The sequence below is a fragment of the Bidens hawaiensis genome, unplaced genomic scaffold (genome assembly GCF_021521415.1).
Source record: "Bidens hawaiensis isolate Kalapana, Puna unplaced genomic scaffold, B.hawaiensis_p1.1 tig00020908_1, whole genome shotgun sequence".
Classification (NCBI taxonomy): Eukaryota; Viridiplantae; Streptophyta; class Magnoliopsida; order Asterales; family Asteraceae; genus Bidens; species Bidens hawaiensis.
In genome coordinates this window covers 107267-118505 of record NW_027493224.1, presented here as the reverse complement: position 1 = coordinate 118505, position 11239 = coordinate 107267, and the positions used below count along the sequence as shown (strand labels likewise).

Sequence of the window (11239 nt, the reverse complement as noted above, 5' to 3'; positions counted from 1 at the left end):
TTCTTGTATGAATGGAGTTCATAGGACACTGGGGTCACGTGCATGTGCATTATGCGGGGGTTCCAAGGTAATTAAAATATATATATTAATTAGTTATTTTTATCGTCACCAATTTGCATTGATATCTCTTATGCAATGCGTATTTTTTAATCTATAGGCAATGCATAATGATATCTCTTAGTCAAGCACAGTATATGAAGCTCAGGCTCGTTTATTAAACAAGCTTCTAGGCTTGGGGTTGTTTATGTTCGGCTTGATTTGAGCTTTTAGCGAGCCAATCTTGAGTAGCTCACAGACTACTTGGGTCGTGCTTTTACTTCAATCAAGCACTTTATATTTTTTTCTAAATACTCATGTACTCCTATAAAAACAAAGAATTACACCTAGTAACTTGGAAGATGTAAAACATGTTCCTGGCAAGGATCTTCTGGTGCCAAGTAAAATGACCTCTGATACAGTTTTTATCTGATATGTGGCGCTCATTAGTTCTAACAGTATCGTTTTCCACTTCAGTGGTGCATATGGAGGACTCGGGTCTATTTTATTGGAAAAATGGTGGTTGAAGATTGACCACAGCTGCCCTTAACTCGTGACTGCTAGGGGATCCTGAATCAATGATCTCTGGTTTATGCCCGTCTTTTAAAGCATGATTTCAGAACATAATATGTCATTATCATCTCACCTGTTGTCGAACTGCATGCGCATAACTAATTTGCGTACGTGAATTTGATTAACTCGGTTTGATTTGTGTGATTTTTGACTGAGCCTGGGAAATGGAACGAATGACCAAAAAGATGTCATTTATGTTGAATTAGTTTTTGTCTTGTTTTAAGGATGCTTTGTAACAAGACAACTAATTCAACAATTTGAAAGGATCATAATGCGCGATTCAAAAGGTGAAGAGGTAAGGATTAGCAAAACCACACTTTCAAGCAATGCTTGATGATTGCAAAATCAGGATTAGCTATAAGATGTGATAATCGCAAAAATCAGCGTTAGTTATAAGATGTGATGTTTCGTTTTTCTATAAAAAGCTAGAATTTATTTGCGGGATGTTGACCTTCAACTCAAAAGGCTTCATAATGTTGTATATGAGCTAGCCCTTGGCTCAACTGTCAAGGATCATTCGTTTTTCTATACGGACTTTTCTATCCATTTCTCTGAATTTAACAAAATATTCTCTTTTATATTTTAAAAAACCTTTATCGAGTTCTTGTCTTCACTTTTATCTCACTTATAGCATTCAGAATCTGTGCATCAAATTTAGTGAGCGGTTTTTACAATATAGGACAGTGACTTTTTTTTATATTTAAAAAGTCAAGTGGCACCTCATAAATTCTTGGAAAATTGGATTTTAGTAATCCAAACTATTAAGTATTGGGGTTAAGTTATTCTACAAAGCAAGACAAAAACGAGAAAGATGAGAAGGATTTGTAGTTACACAAAAAAAAAACCCATCAAAAAATAAAAAAAATTAATAAGAAAATCATAACTCAAAATTTAATAAAAAAAAACAAAAAATGTTTTTACCGTCTTTCTAGGTCTTAAAAAATAGCACACACAATGTTGAGGGAAAAAAATCATTGTGTTTTTTTGTTTGTCATTGTGTTTTGTGTTTATTTTTGTCATTGATTGTGTCTTTTCTTGATATTGTGTTATATTACTCAACATTGTGTTATATTTTGTTTGGCATTGTGTTATATTTTGCGATCTATTGCGTCTTTTTTAGTTATTATTGCGTCTTTTGTTCATTTCATCATTGTGTCTTTTCGCGCTTTTTTTTGAACGGGAATGACGGGGGAAACATTTTAGGTTTTTTAAATTTTGTCGGTTTCAATTTATATTTTGAGTTATGATTTTTTTATTATTATTTTTGAATTTTTAAGGGTTTTTTTGTGTGATCACAAATCCTTTTTAAACTTATCATTTTTGTATCCCAATGTATTCTAACTTTTCTCTAAGTATTGACCATCAATAATCCCAACTAACAATCTAACCAGTGTCAATCATAACTTTCAATTTTATTGCCAATAACAGTCTCAGTCTTATGAATTGTTAACTACGTCCGTTAGTTTTTTCTACCTAAATCATGGGAAATTACCAAAATACCCTCCTAAAAATTAAACAAGAAATAAAATTTACTAAAATGCCCCCTTATAATTAAAAAAAACTAAAACTAATACACTAAAACTAATAGAAAGACACAGAACCTGTAGTCTCTTTTATTAACGCAAATGCTACTTCCTCACAACAAACGACCACACGCTACCAATTTTTTTAATATATTTTGAAGATGGTTGTGAGTAACGAGAGAGAAAATGTAATAATAAATGTTTTAAAAAGCGTTATAATTGAGAATGAGAGAGAAAATACAATGTGTCTTAGTGTAAATTTGGATTTTGGAGATGGAGGAAGGGCTAGGAATGCTCTTTAGAGCATTCTCAATTCATCCATCAAATTATGTGAGTGAGTTTTTTATAATTTAGGTGGTTGTTTATGGTGTTGTGAGTAGAAGAAAAAGAAAATATAATGAGTTTTCTGTATATTTGAAAAGTTCATGTAGCAAATTTTATTTTGAAAGCGGTTGTGAGTAGATGAGAGAATATGTAATGATAAAGGTATAAAAAGTATTGTTAGTGCATAATTTGGTGTCCGCAGCTGTTCGAATAGACTAGGGGTAGTTTAGTCTTTATATTTAATGTAAAATGGCTCATTCTCTAAGCATGTTTAGCGAATGAAGTCCATTCATTATAGACTAGGCTGATTCGTTAAGTTAGGAGCCTATTCGTTACTATAGTGTAACGAATGAAGGCTCATTCGTTAAAGTAAATCCATTAGCTAAGAGTGTTTAGCGAATGGGAGGTCATTTGCTATGGAAGACCTCATCCGTTAGAAATGATGACGAATGAGAGACCTCATTCGTTACTACAGTGTAACGAATGAGAGCTGACTATATATAGTCCATCCATAGTGAATTAGCATAGAGATCTGTGCCATATTTATTCCCCATTATAAAGTTATCATGTCGGATTCTCTCTAGATCATAATGTATCTTCCATTAACGTATTTGAATAAAGTATTCGATTAACACGAACTCACATATCGGTATTGCGACTAGATTCTAAGGGTTGCATAACGTTCGTATAACGTATTTACAAGTATTATTTAATTGGAAATGAGAGAATGTAATGATCTTTAATGTAATTTTAGATTTAGATAGCGGAAGGGACGAGGATGCTCTTGTAAACACTTATATTGTTATTTTTTTCACTCTAAAACAGTCATACATTCTTTATAACGTGAAACTCTAAATTTTAAAGATAGAGATAGAATAAAGAAGGAATGCAAAATATGAGAAATTTTTCTATTTTAGGGAGAGAAACATAAAGAAGTTGATGTGAATGATTTGAGTGATTCGGTGCTTATTTATATCCCATGTATGTTTGTGACTCTGTGTTAGACTGTTTTATTTATGAGCTGAGCCAAGTCAAACCTGGGTAAGCTAGGGCTCATAAGTAAACGGGCCTGCTCGGCTTGTATGTTTTAATGAGTTGAAATTTCAAGCTTGAGTTTGACATGTGTTTTTTTTTTCTTTTACAAATATTATCAATGCATTGGAAAACAAAAATAATAAAATTTTAGCATCCATGTAATACAAGATTTATAAACAACAGGATTTATAACATATAATGTATTAACCTTGTTTTTCTTCAATATGTCTCTCTCTCTCTCTCTATATATATATAGGAAAGGGATTTTTTGAGAACCATGTTGAGTTGTAAGAACTTAAGAACTTCATTCTAGGCCACACATTTAATTAAATGGATTGGAATATGTGGTTGAGACTAAATCAAGCAAAAAAGTCAAAGTATGAGAGAGAATAAAGATGTAAGTGGTTACACTAACATTTACGTCCGTTACACATGTGTAAAAACTCGACTCGGTGCGTAAAAAATTATGTAATTTTTTTACGTGTGTGTAACCTACATATATTACGCATGTGTAAAAAAATTTCGAAAAAAAAATCGTTACACTGAGTTCTTTCGAGTTCTTAAAACTCAAAAGGGTTCTTATTTGAAATCTCCCCTATATATATATATATATATATATATATATATATATATATATATAGGGTAAGGTTAAAATGAAAACCCACTTAAGTTGTGAAAACCCTATGTAACATCGTTTTTTTTTGTTACATGTAATATATGTTGTAACATAATACAAAACATCGAAACATAAAAAAATGTTTTGCTATTTTTTAACATTTTTTTACTAATTTTTATATATGTTTTTAGGAGAGAGAAAAAGTTATATTTATATTTACATTTTTTATTCAATTTAATTGTGGACCACAAGATTTAAACTTTAATTAAAAACATGTGGTTGAGAATGGGTTTCTAGAGTGTTCATAACTCAAGTGGGTTTTTATTTTATACTTTACCTATATATATATAAATTGAGAGGGATATTGCATGTATTTCTTTTTTATTTTCTTTTAATATATTACTAGATACGTATTTTCATTTCTTGTAAGAACTACACGTATTTTCCAAACGTTTTAAACTAAAATATATTGGTCTAAATTCTAAATGAGCTGTTGAATATGTATAATTACGCTTCTCTTAAAAAATACAATGTATATATTTTTTAAGAGAGTAGCTCATTTTAATTGTTATGCTTAGTGATGCAATTATCAACCAGACCCTTCCAAAGGTGTTTAGGTTCGTTTATTCATCGTTTATGATGAGTTCAGTGGTGAGGAGTTGAGTTGTTGAAACAACACTAACCATTTATGGTGTGAAAACATCAAAAAGAATTCATACTTTTAGAACCGTCAATAAGAAATTAATTTTTCTTGCGTATCATGAAAATTCTTTAAAGAAAGGCAAGAACCAAACAAAACCGTTTTTAGCTGTATCAAGTCCAGTAGGTTGCGTTAATGCAATTATTCGAGACTAAAAATTTCGGTTATTAAACTCTTAGCTTCACAAAATCTAGTCCTCAAAACTGCTATTGAGGTATAACATAATTACATAAGTGACTATTACAGAACTCACATTCCATTTGGTAAAACTTTTTTTTTCTTATTCGAAAAAGAAATTATATATAAAGAACCCTCCAAATTACTATTTCTTCATTTTATATAAATAAAACTTTTTTTTAACTATCGCCAATATCTTAGTAAGCCTTTGTGAAATGAGGTTTCAACCGTTCATACTGATTTTTACATAGAGATGAGTAGATGGTATAGGGTACCGGTACCATGCTTTTATGAGAGAATCAGGATCAGGAAATTCGGGATAGGTACCGGTAATTACCAAAAATTGCCTATGTACATGTACCAAGGCTTTAAGAAAACCGGGATCTGGAAATTTGGGATCGATATCGAGCTCATCCCTGTTTTAATGCTCTAAATCTGATTCATCCAAAAACACAATCAAGGAGAAAACACACCATAATGAAAGAAGCCCCCCAAGTCTCAACCATCATACTTATGCCATTGACCGGAAGGTGAATGGCTACTTTTCCATCCTATTCTTTAAAGTAATCCTTATCTTTATAATTTGAGTAAATTATAAAAATTGTCTCAATGGTTTGGTTACTTCCGTCATTTTTGCCCAAAAGTTTTTTTTGTAGCATTTCCGCCATCATGGTTTTATTTTCTTGCCATTCCAGTCCACGTCAACTCCAAATTAATTCCATCCTATCCTTTAAAGGGCGTTTTAGTAATTTTACATTAACAAAATAACTAACGGCTTTAGTGAATGGACTAAAACGACAAACAAAATGAAACAATGCCAGATATGCTATAAAAAAGACTTTTCGAACGGAAATGACAAGTAACACATGGACAATTTATTCGGTTTACTCTTATATTAAGGTAAATTTTATGGTACTTGTAATTTCTTATATTTACCAACTCATATAATGTAGACACAATATACTTATCTTTATCTTTATATGTTTAAGGAACGAGATTTGTTCGGTTTATAAAAGGTGATATTCAAGTACAATGAATGATAACTTTAGTTAAAACAAAGATATAGATACCAAATAGAATGTAAATGCGCTAAAGCATCAAGTTAATCAATGATCAAGTTAATCAATGAGATGGTGGTCCATTGACAAAGAAAAAAGGTATGTTTGGCAAAGTAGCTAGAAGATGGTAGTTGTCAGCTGTAGTTTTTTTAGATATATTTTGGTGTTTGGTAGAATAGCTGGAGCTTTTTAGATATATTTAGGTATTTGGCAGAATAGCTAGAGCTTTTAATAAAACTAATTGGGTGCCAGCACGGTGCGGTGGAGTACGCGCGCAACCTGAGATCAACCGCATAATCAATGTCGGTATGTGATTCACTTGGTATTAGTGCACGCATAACCCGAATGCAGACATGTACTTCATGCAAAGGCAGCAAGCGTGTAATCATGGCGAAAATCAAGAAACAAAGCTAAAATATACAGTAATTTCAAATATATAATTTTTTTAAACCAACCTCTTTTGATTTGAAACCCCCGTTTTAATCTGAAACATGTTCTGACCTGGCCCCTTTCGACCCAAAACCGTACCGACACGAACCGAACTAAATTAACCCTTTTTTTATCGACTCGTTCCGACCCTAATTTGGTCTTACACATGACCCGAGCTCGTCTGACTTGGCTTGTTGCCAATCATAACCGGTAAAAAGGTATATCAATATCATACTCAAATTAAAGAGAATAAAATGTTCTTTTTTATGATGTGATGTGTTTAAAAAAATATTAACGTGTGAAAAATTTATGGACTTTTAAAGAGTCATGGGGGTAGTTAGTTTTGAATAAGGGTAAAATATATAACTATTATATAAATTAACAAAAGTTGATTGAAAGATTGTAAATTCAATTGTAAAAACTTGTAGCTTTTTCTCAAACGCTAGTAGTAGCAACGTTTAGAAAAAGAGCTTTTTCTCATAATATAAAAGATTCAAGCCCATTGAACCAAACAAAACTTTTTGTTAGGTAGGAGCTTTTTCTTAATAGCTTGAACCCAAAGCCTTTAAATTTAAGATACCTGGGTTCTCATTCAAGTCCTTAATTGACGGAAGTTGTTATATGCGTAAGTCAATAAGATAATAAAAGTTCGTATTCCGAGGTCGATAACAAAAGTTCATGTATTAATAACTCGATAATAGAAGTACCAGGTTATTTCTTTGGCGGAGTTCCAGATCCTTGTAAGTGAATAACAGAAATTCGGATTACTCAATAGTTAACTTAAATTATTCTGTTGTAATATGGCAATTTGAACAGATTCAGTAAGATGTCTTATTTTCCAGCTTTCATCATCTTTTGGTTGAGAACATAGTTGCTGATAGTGCTCATAGCGAGCGATATAGTGTTATAGGGTATCGCTAACTGATGTTGGCCCCTCCATAGCGTGCAAATAGCGGGATTTGAAGGATTTTATTTTTGTTTTAACATATATAGAGATAATATATACCTATAAATATCATGATTTTAGGATTATTTTTGCTAAATATACATATAAAATATTTCTAAAATTTTCTTCAAGTGCATCGCTAAACAAAAAATACTGCCCACTATTTCATCACTATCGCTACGTAGTGTATAGGTGGCTTGTCACTATCGTATGCTATTTGCTATTAAGAACTAGGGTTGAGAATATGTTCTTATATAATTCTAACACATTTACTATTCCTATAACATATTACACATCTTAAACAGCATGCTTATTATTTATCAAATTGTGGAGTTTCTTCTAGAGTATGCTAGTCTCAATGGCAACTCAAGAAACACATGAATAAGCAATGAGCATCGGTCAAATACATTGTAGGTTACTTGCTGTCTAAAACTAAAAATGCGGGATTGAATAATTCCAGATTTTATGAGTAAAAAGTCAGGCAATAAAAAAAACAAACTAGAAAATAGCTTGCCTTGTGCTGCTGATGGTTTAACCGCAGAAGTTAAGCTTCTTCATCACTTTAGCATATGCGGCCGGGACTATGCCAGGTAGCCGACCTCGACGTTTTGCAATCTTGGACTGCAACAACAAATTTTTTCACATCAATCTCATGAACCCTCACCAGCTTTTGTTGATTATATGATTTTTAGTAGAGTTATGACACCAATGATAAATTAAGATAGTAGTTTCCACTTCAATGTGACAGAATACATACGTAAATTGCATTCAATTATGTAATACTGATCTAGAGCATTACAAGAAAAACAAAATTTACAATCAGGACCACTGTACAAGCTTTTCTGTCACAAAGAAGATTCTGTTCAGAAAACACCAATGATTCCAGAAATATATGACATGGCCCGTTAACAGGAAATGACTCAAGACAAATTTAAACGTGTTAGTGTTTGGGGTAAATAGGTTCGGGTCATAAACAAGTTGAGACATTAATGACACGATTAAAAACACGTCAAACACGTTTAACTAATCATTTTAAATAAGGTTAAAAGGTAAAAAAATACGTAGTTTTATATATAACTGGATATATAAATACTCTGTTAAACAAGTCGACTCATTCTTGTTATTGAAGTTTGAACTTGTTACATATAATCATGTCCTTTACTAAACATGTCAGCATTAACCCAGATTACTAATGAGAGAAAAGAAGAGAAGCATACCTTGTGATGAGCATTATGTCGTTTCCCTTCCTTCCAACGCCTAATCTGGCCATCTTTCATAGTCCGAAACCGGCCCTTGAAAGACCTGAACAAACAAACAAGTTGCTTACATAGATTCAGAAGAATTGAAGAAGGGAGAGAAGAAAGGTACAGACGAATAGGATTTCATTTTGATTTTGTTCAGCTTAGAGACGACTGGGGTAGGTGGTTGTCTGCTCTTTAGCTTCCGCTTCCTTTGCTTCAGCGTAAGATGCCTCACTTGCATCAGCTACATGCATACAACATTAATAATGCAAAATGAATAATAATACCCAATTGGAAAGGAAGTAAGTTAAGCTTACAGAGATTATGGGAAATGAAGAAGGTGAAGGTTGATTGGAGGAGGGAAGCAGGGGGCGAATACTGAATAGGGGGGGTTTAGTGACTGAAGAATGGAAGAGACGGCGGCGGAGGAGAGGAGGAGAAGGATGACACGGGCGGAGGAGGAGGAGGCCGAGTGATCGGAATTTCCAACACCATCTCTGCATTCTCGCCGCCCCTCCTGAAATTGGACTTCTTAGGTTTTGCACTGGATCAATTAAATCAAATGCTGCCCACTTTTTTTCTTTTTGGGCCTTTTTTAACCAAGCTTATAGCTTCTTATGCATATAACATATCCCTATATCAATATATATCATATAATTATACTAAAAAATATTACGTTTTTTTTTTCTGTTTAATTAAATAATATTGTTTTATACACTTTTTATTACAGTTTTCTCTCTCCATCCTATAATTTACAAAAAAATCACTATCTTTTCCCCAAATCTACAAAAAATCACTACATTTTCTCTCTCCACCCTATAATTTACACTCACAACCCCACCCTATAATTTACAAACCCTCCTCACATAATTTTAGGGGATGGGTTAGGAATGATCTAAGCTTATATAAGCTAACTAGTTTTAAAGCCCGAGTTACACACGGGATAATTTTAAATTATAAAATTATAAGTAAAACAAATAATTACATAGCGTATATGAAAAAAAAATGTATTACATCTATGCTTGCATCTATACAATGTGTACATAAATTAATTTTATTTATATCACAAAATGGTTTTTTTAAATGAACTTAATAAAAAAATGTCCGTACAAAATAATACCCGAGAATGCTTCTTTCTATTGAAAAATTAATTCTCGGTGTCATATGTGTATAATTGAAAGAATTTTGGTTATGAACCAATTTCGAAAATAAGACTTCTCATACGATAGTAGTTCTAACCACTCAGCCTAAATACAAAAGAGGCGTTACCTTTATTGATATATTTATCAATTTACCACCCATCAAAGGAAAGTAGGATATTAAATTGTAACGATGGATGTTCTTCAAGAACTATGTTTTTCTGAGCTACACCATAAAAAAGATGTTGATAAGTTTCAGAGGGCTTCTCGACTTTGTCATAATGACAACATAAAAAATAGCATGTTAACCCATTCAATTTTGTGAATATTTTGTTTCATTTGAGTATAGTATTGCATGACATGCTTCCCATACAACGTTCTGATCACAATTGAAGGAAAAATTAATGTTGACATATATAAATATTTGAAATTTGATAGAAGTTAGAAGCATTGATAGGCATGGGGGTGGCATGTCGAAAGTGTCGCAATCTTTTCTTAAGTTTTAATAGTTGAGGGAAAAATAGTCAATTTATTAAATCCCGAACCTTTTGATTATTTCAAAAAATGCCCTTAAAAATAAGCTTGAAACCCGAATCATGTTTAAAATTCTAACTTTCATACTTTTGATATTTTAAAGTCAACAATTTGAGCCCATAACAAATTTGACGATAAATCTATTTTGCATTCTCAAACTTTTAAAAATACTCAAAATTTTTGTTTTTGACCCGTAACAAATTTTGACCTATATGTAGTTAACTTGTACCAAACAATCTATTTACCAACTTTTGACCCATAAAATCAAATTTAACTTCCACAAAAACCCGAAATAAATTTCATTTGAGAAACATGATTTGTTGTTGATTTTTGGAATTCACCAAGTATTTTGAAATATATAGTAAAATAATATGTTAATATTTATATTTATAAAATATATAAATATAGTGTAAAAGGAAAGTGAATAATTATTGATTTATTACATATATTAGGGTATGTTAGTTTTGGAGGGAAAAAATTGTGAGAATTAACCAAAACATAACAAGTGTCCCAATTTATTTTACTTTATTAGAATAGGTAGATTTTAAAAAGCTTATTTGAAGAAGTTTATTTGTGTAAGGGTGTAAGTTACTCATTTGCTCTCAAATGATGGTGAATTAATAAATTATTGAAGCAACTTATTTATGTAATAAATTAAAGAACGATGAATTTAACAATTTATTATCAACTTGTAGAATATACTGTATATCTCATCTTACTTTACTTGGCTAATAAAAGAAAATTTATGTTAAGGGTTAGGTTATAATAGAAACTATAATGTTTATAAGAATGATAAGAAGAATTCTAGTCCATTGATTTTACGATGGTTGAGATTATTTTGGGGGTAAACTCATGTGTGAAATAAGACAAAAAGATATAAAAGAAATTACATATATTTGTTTACTTTC

General features: G+C 31.6%; 1 long non-coding RNA gene across 1 annotated transcript; it reads right to left on the bottom strand.

The window, feature by feature from the left end:
* Nucleotides 1-7647: 7647 nt before the first annotated feature.
* Nucleotides 7648-8899, bottom strand: LOC143562081 (uncharacterized). Its single transcript, XR_013140417.1, has 3 exons — nucleotides 8790-8899; nucleotides 8635-8719; nucleotides 7648-8038 (listed from the first exon to the last, which is right to left on the bottom strand). It is a non-coding gene; the product is annotated as an uncharacterized LOC143562081 (long non-coding RNA).
* Between the last annotated feature and the right edge of the window lie 2340 nt (nucleotides 8900-11239).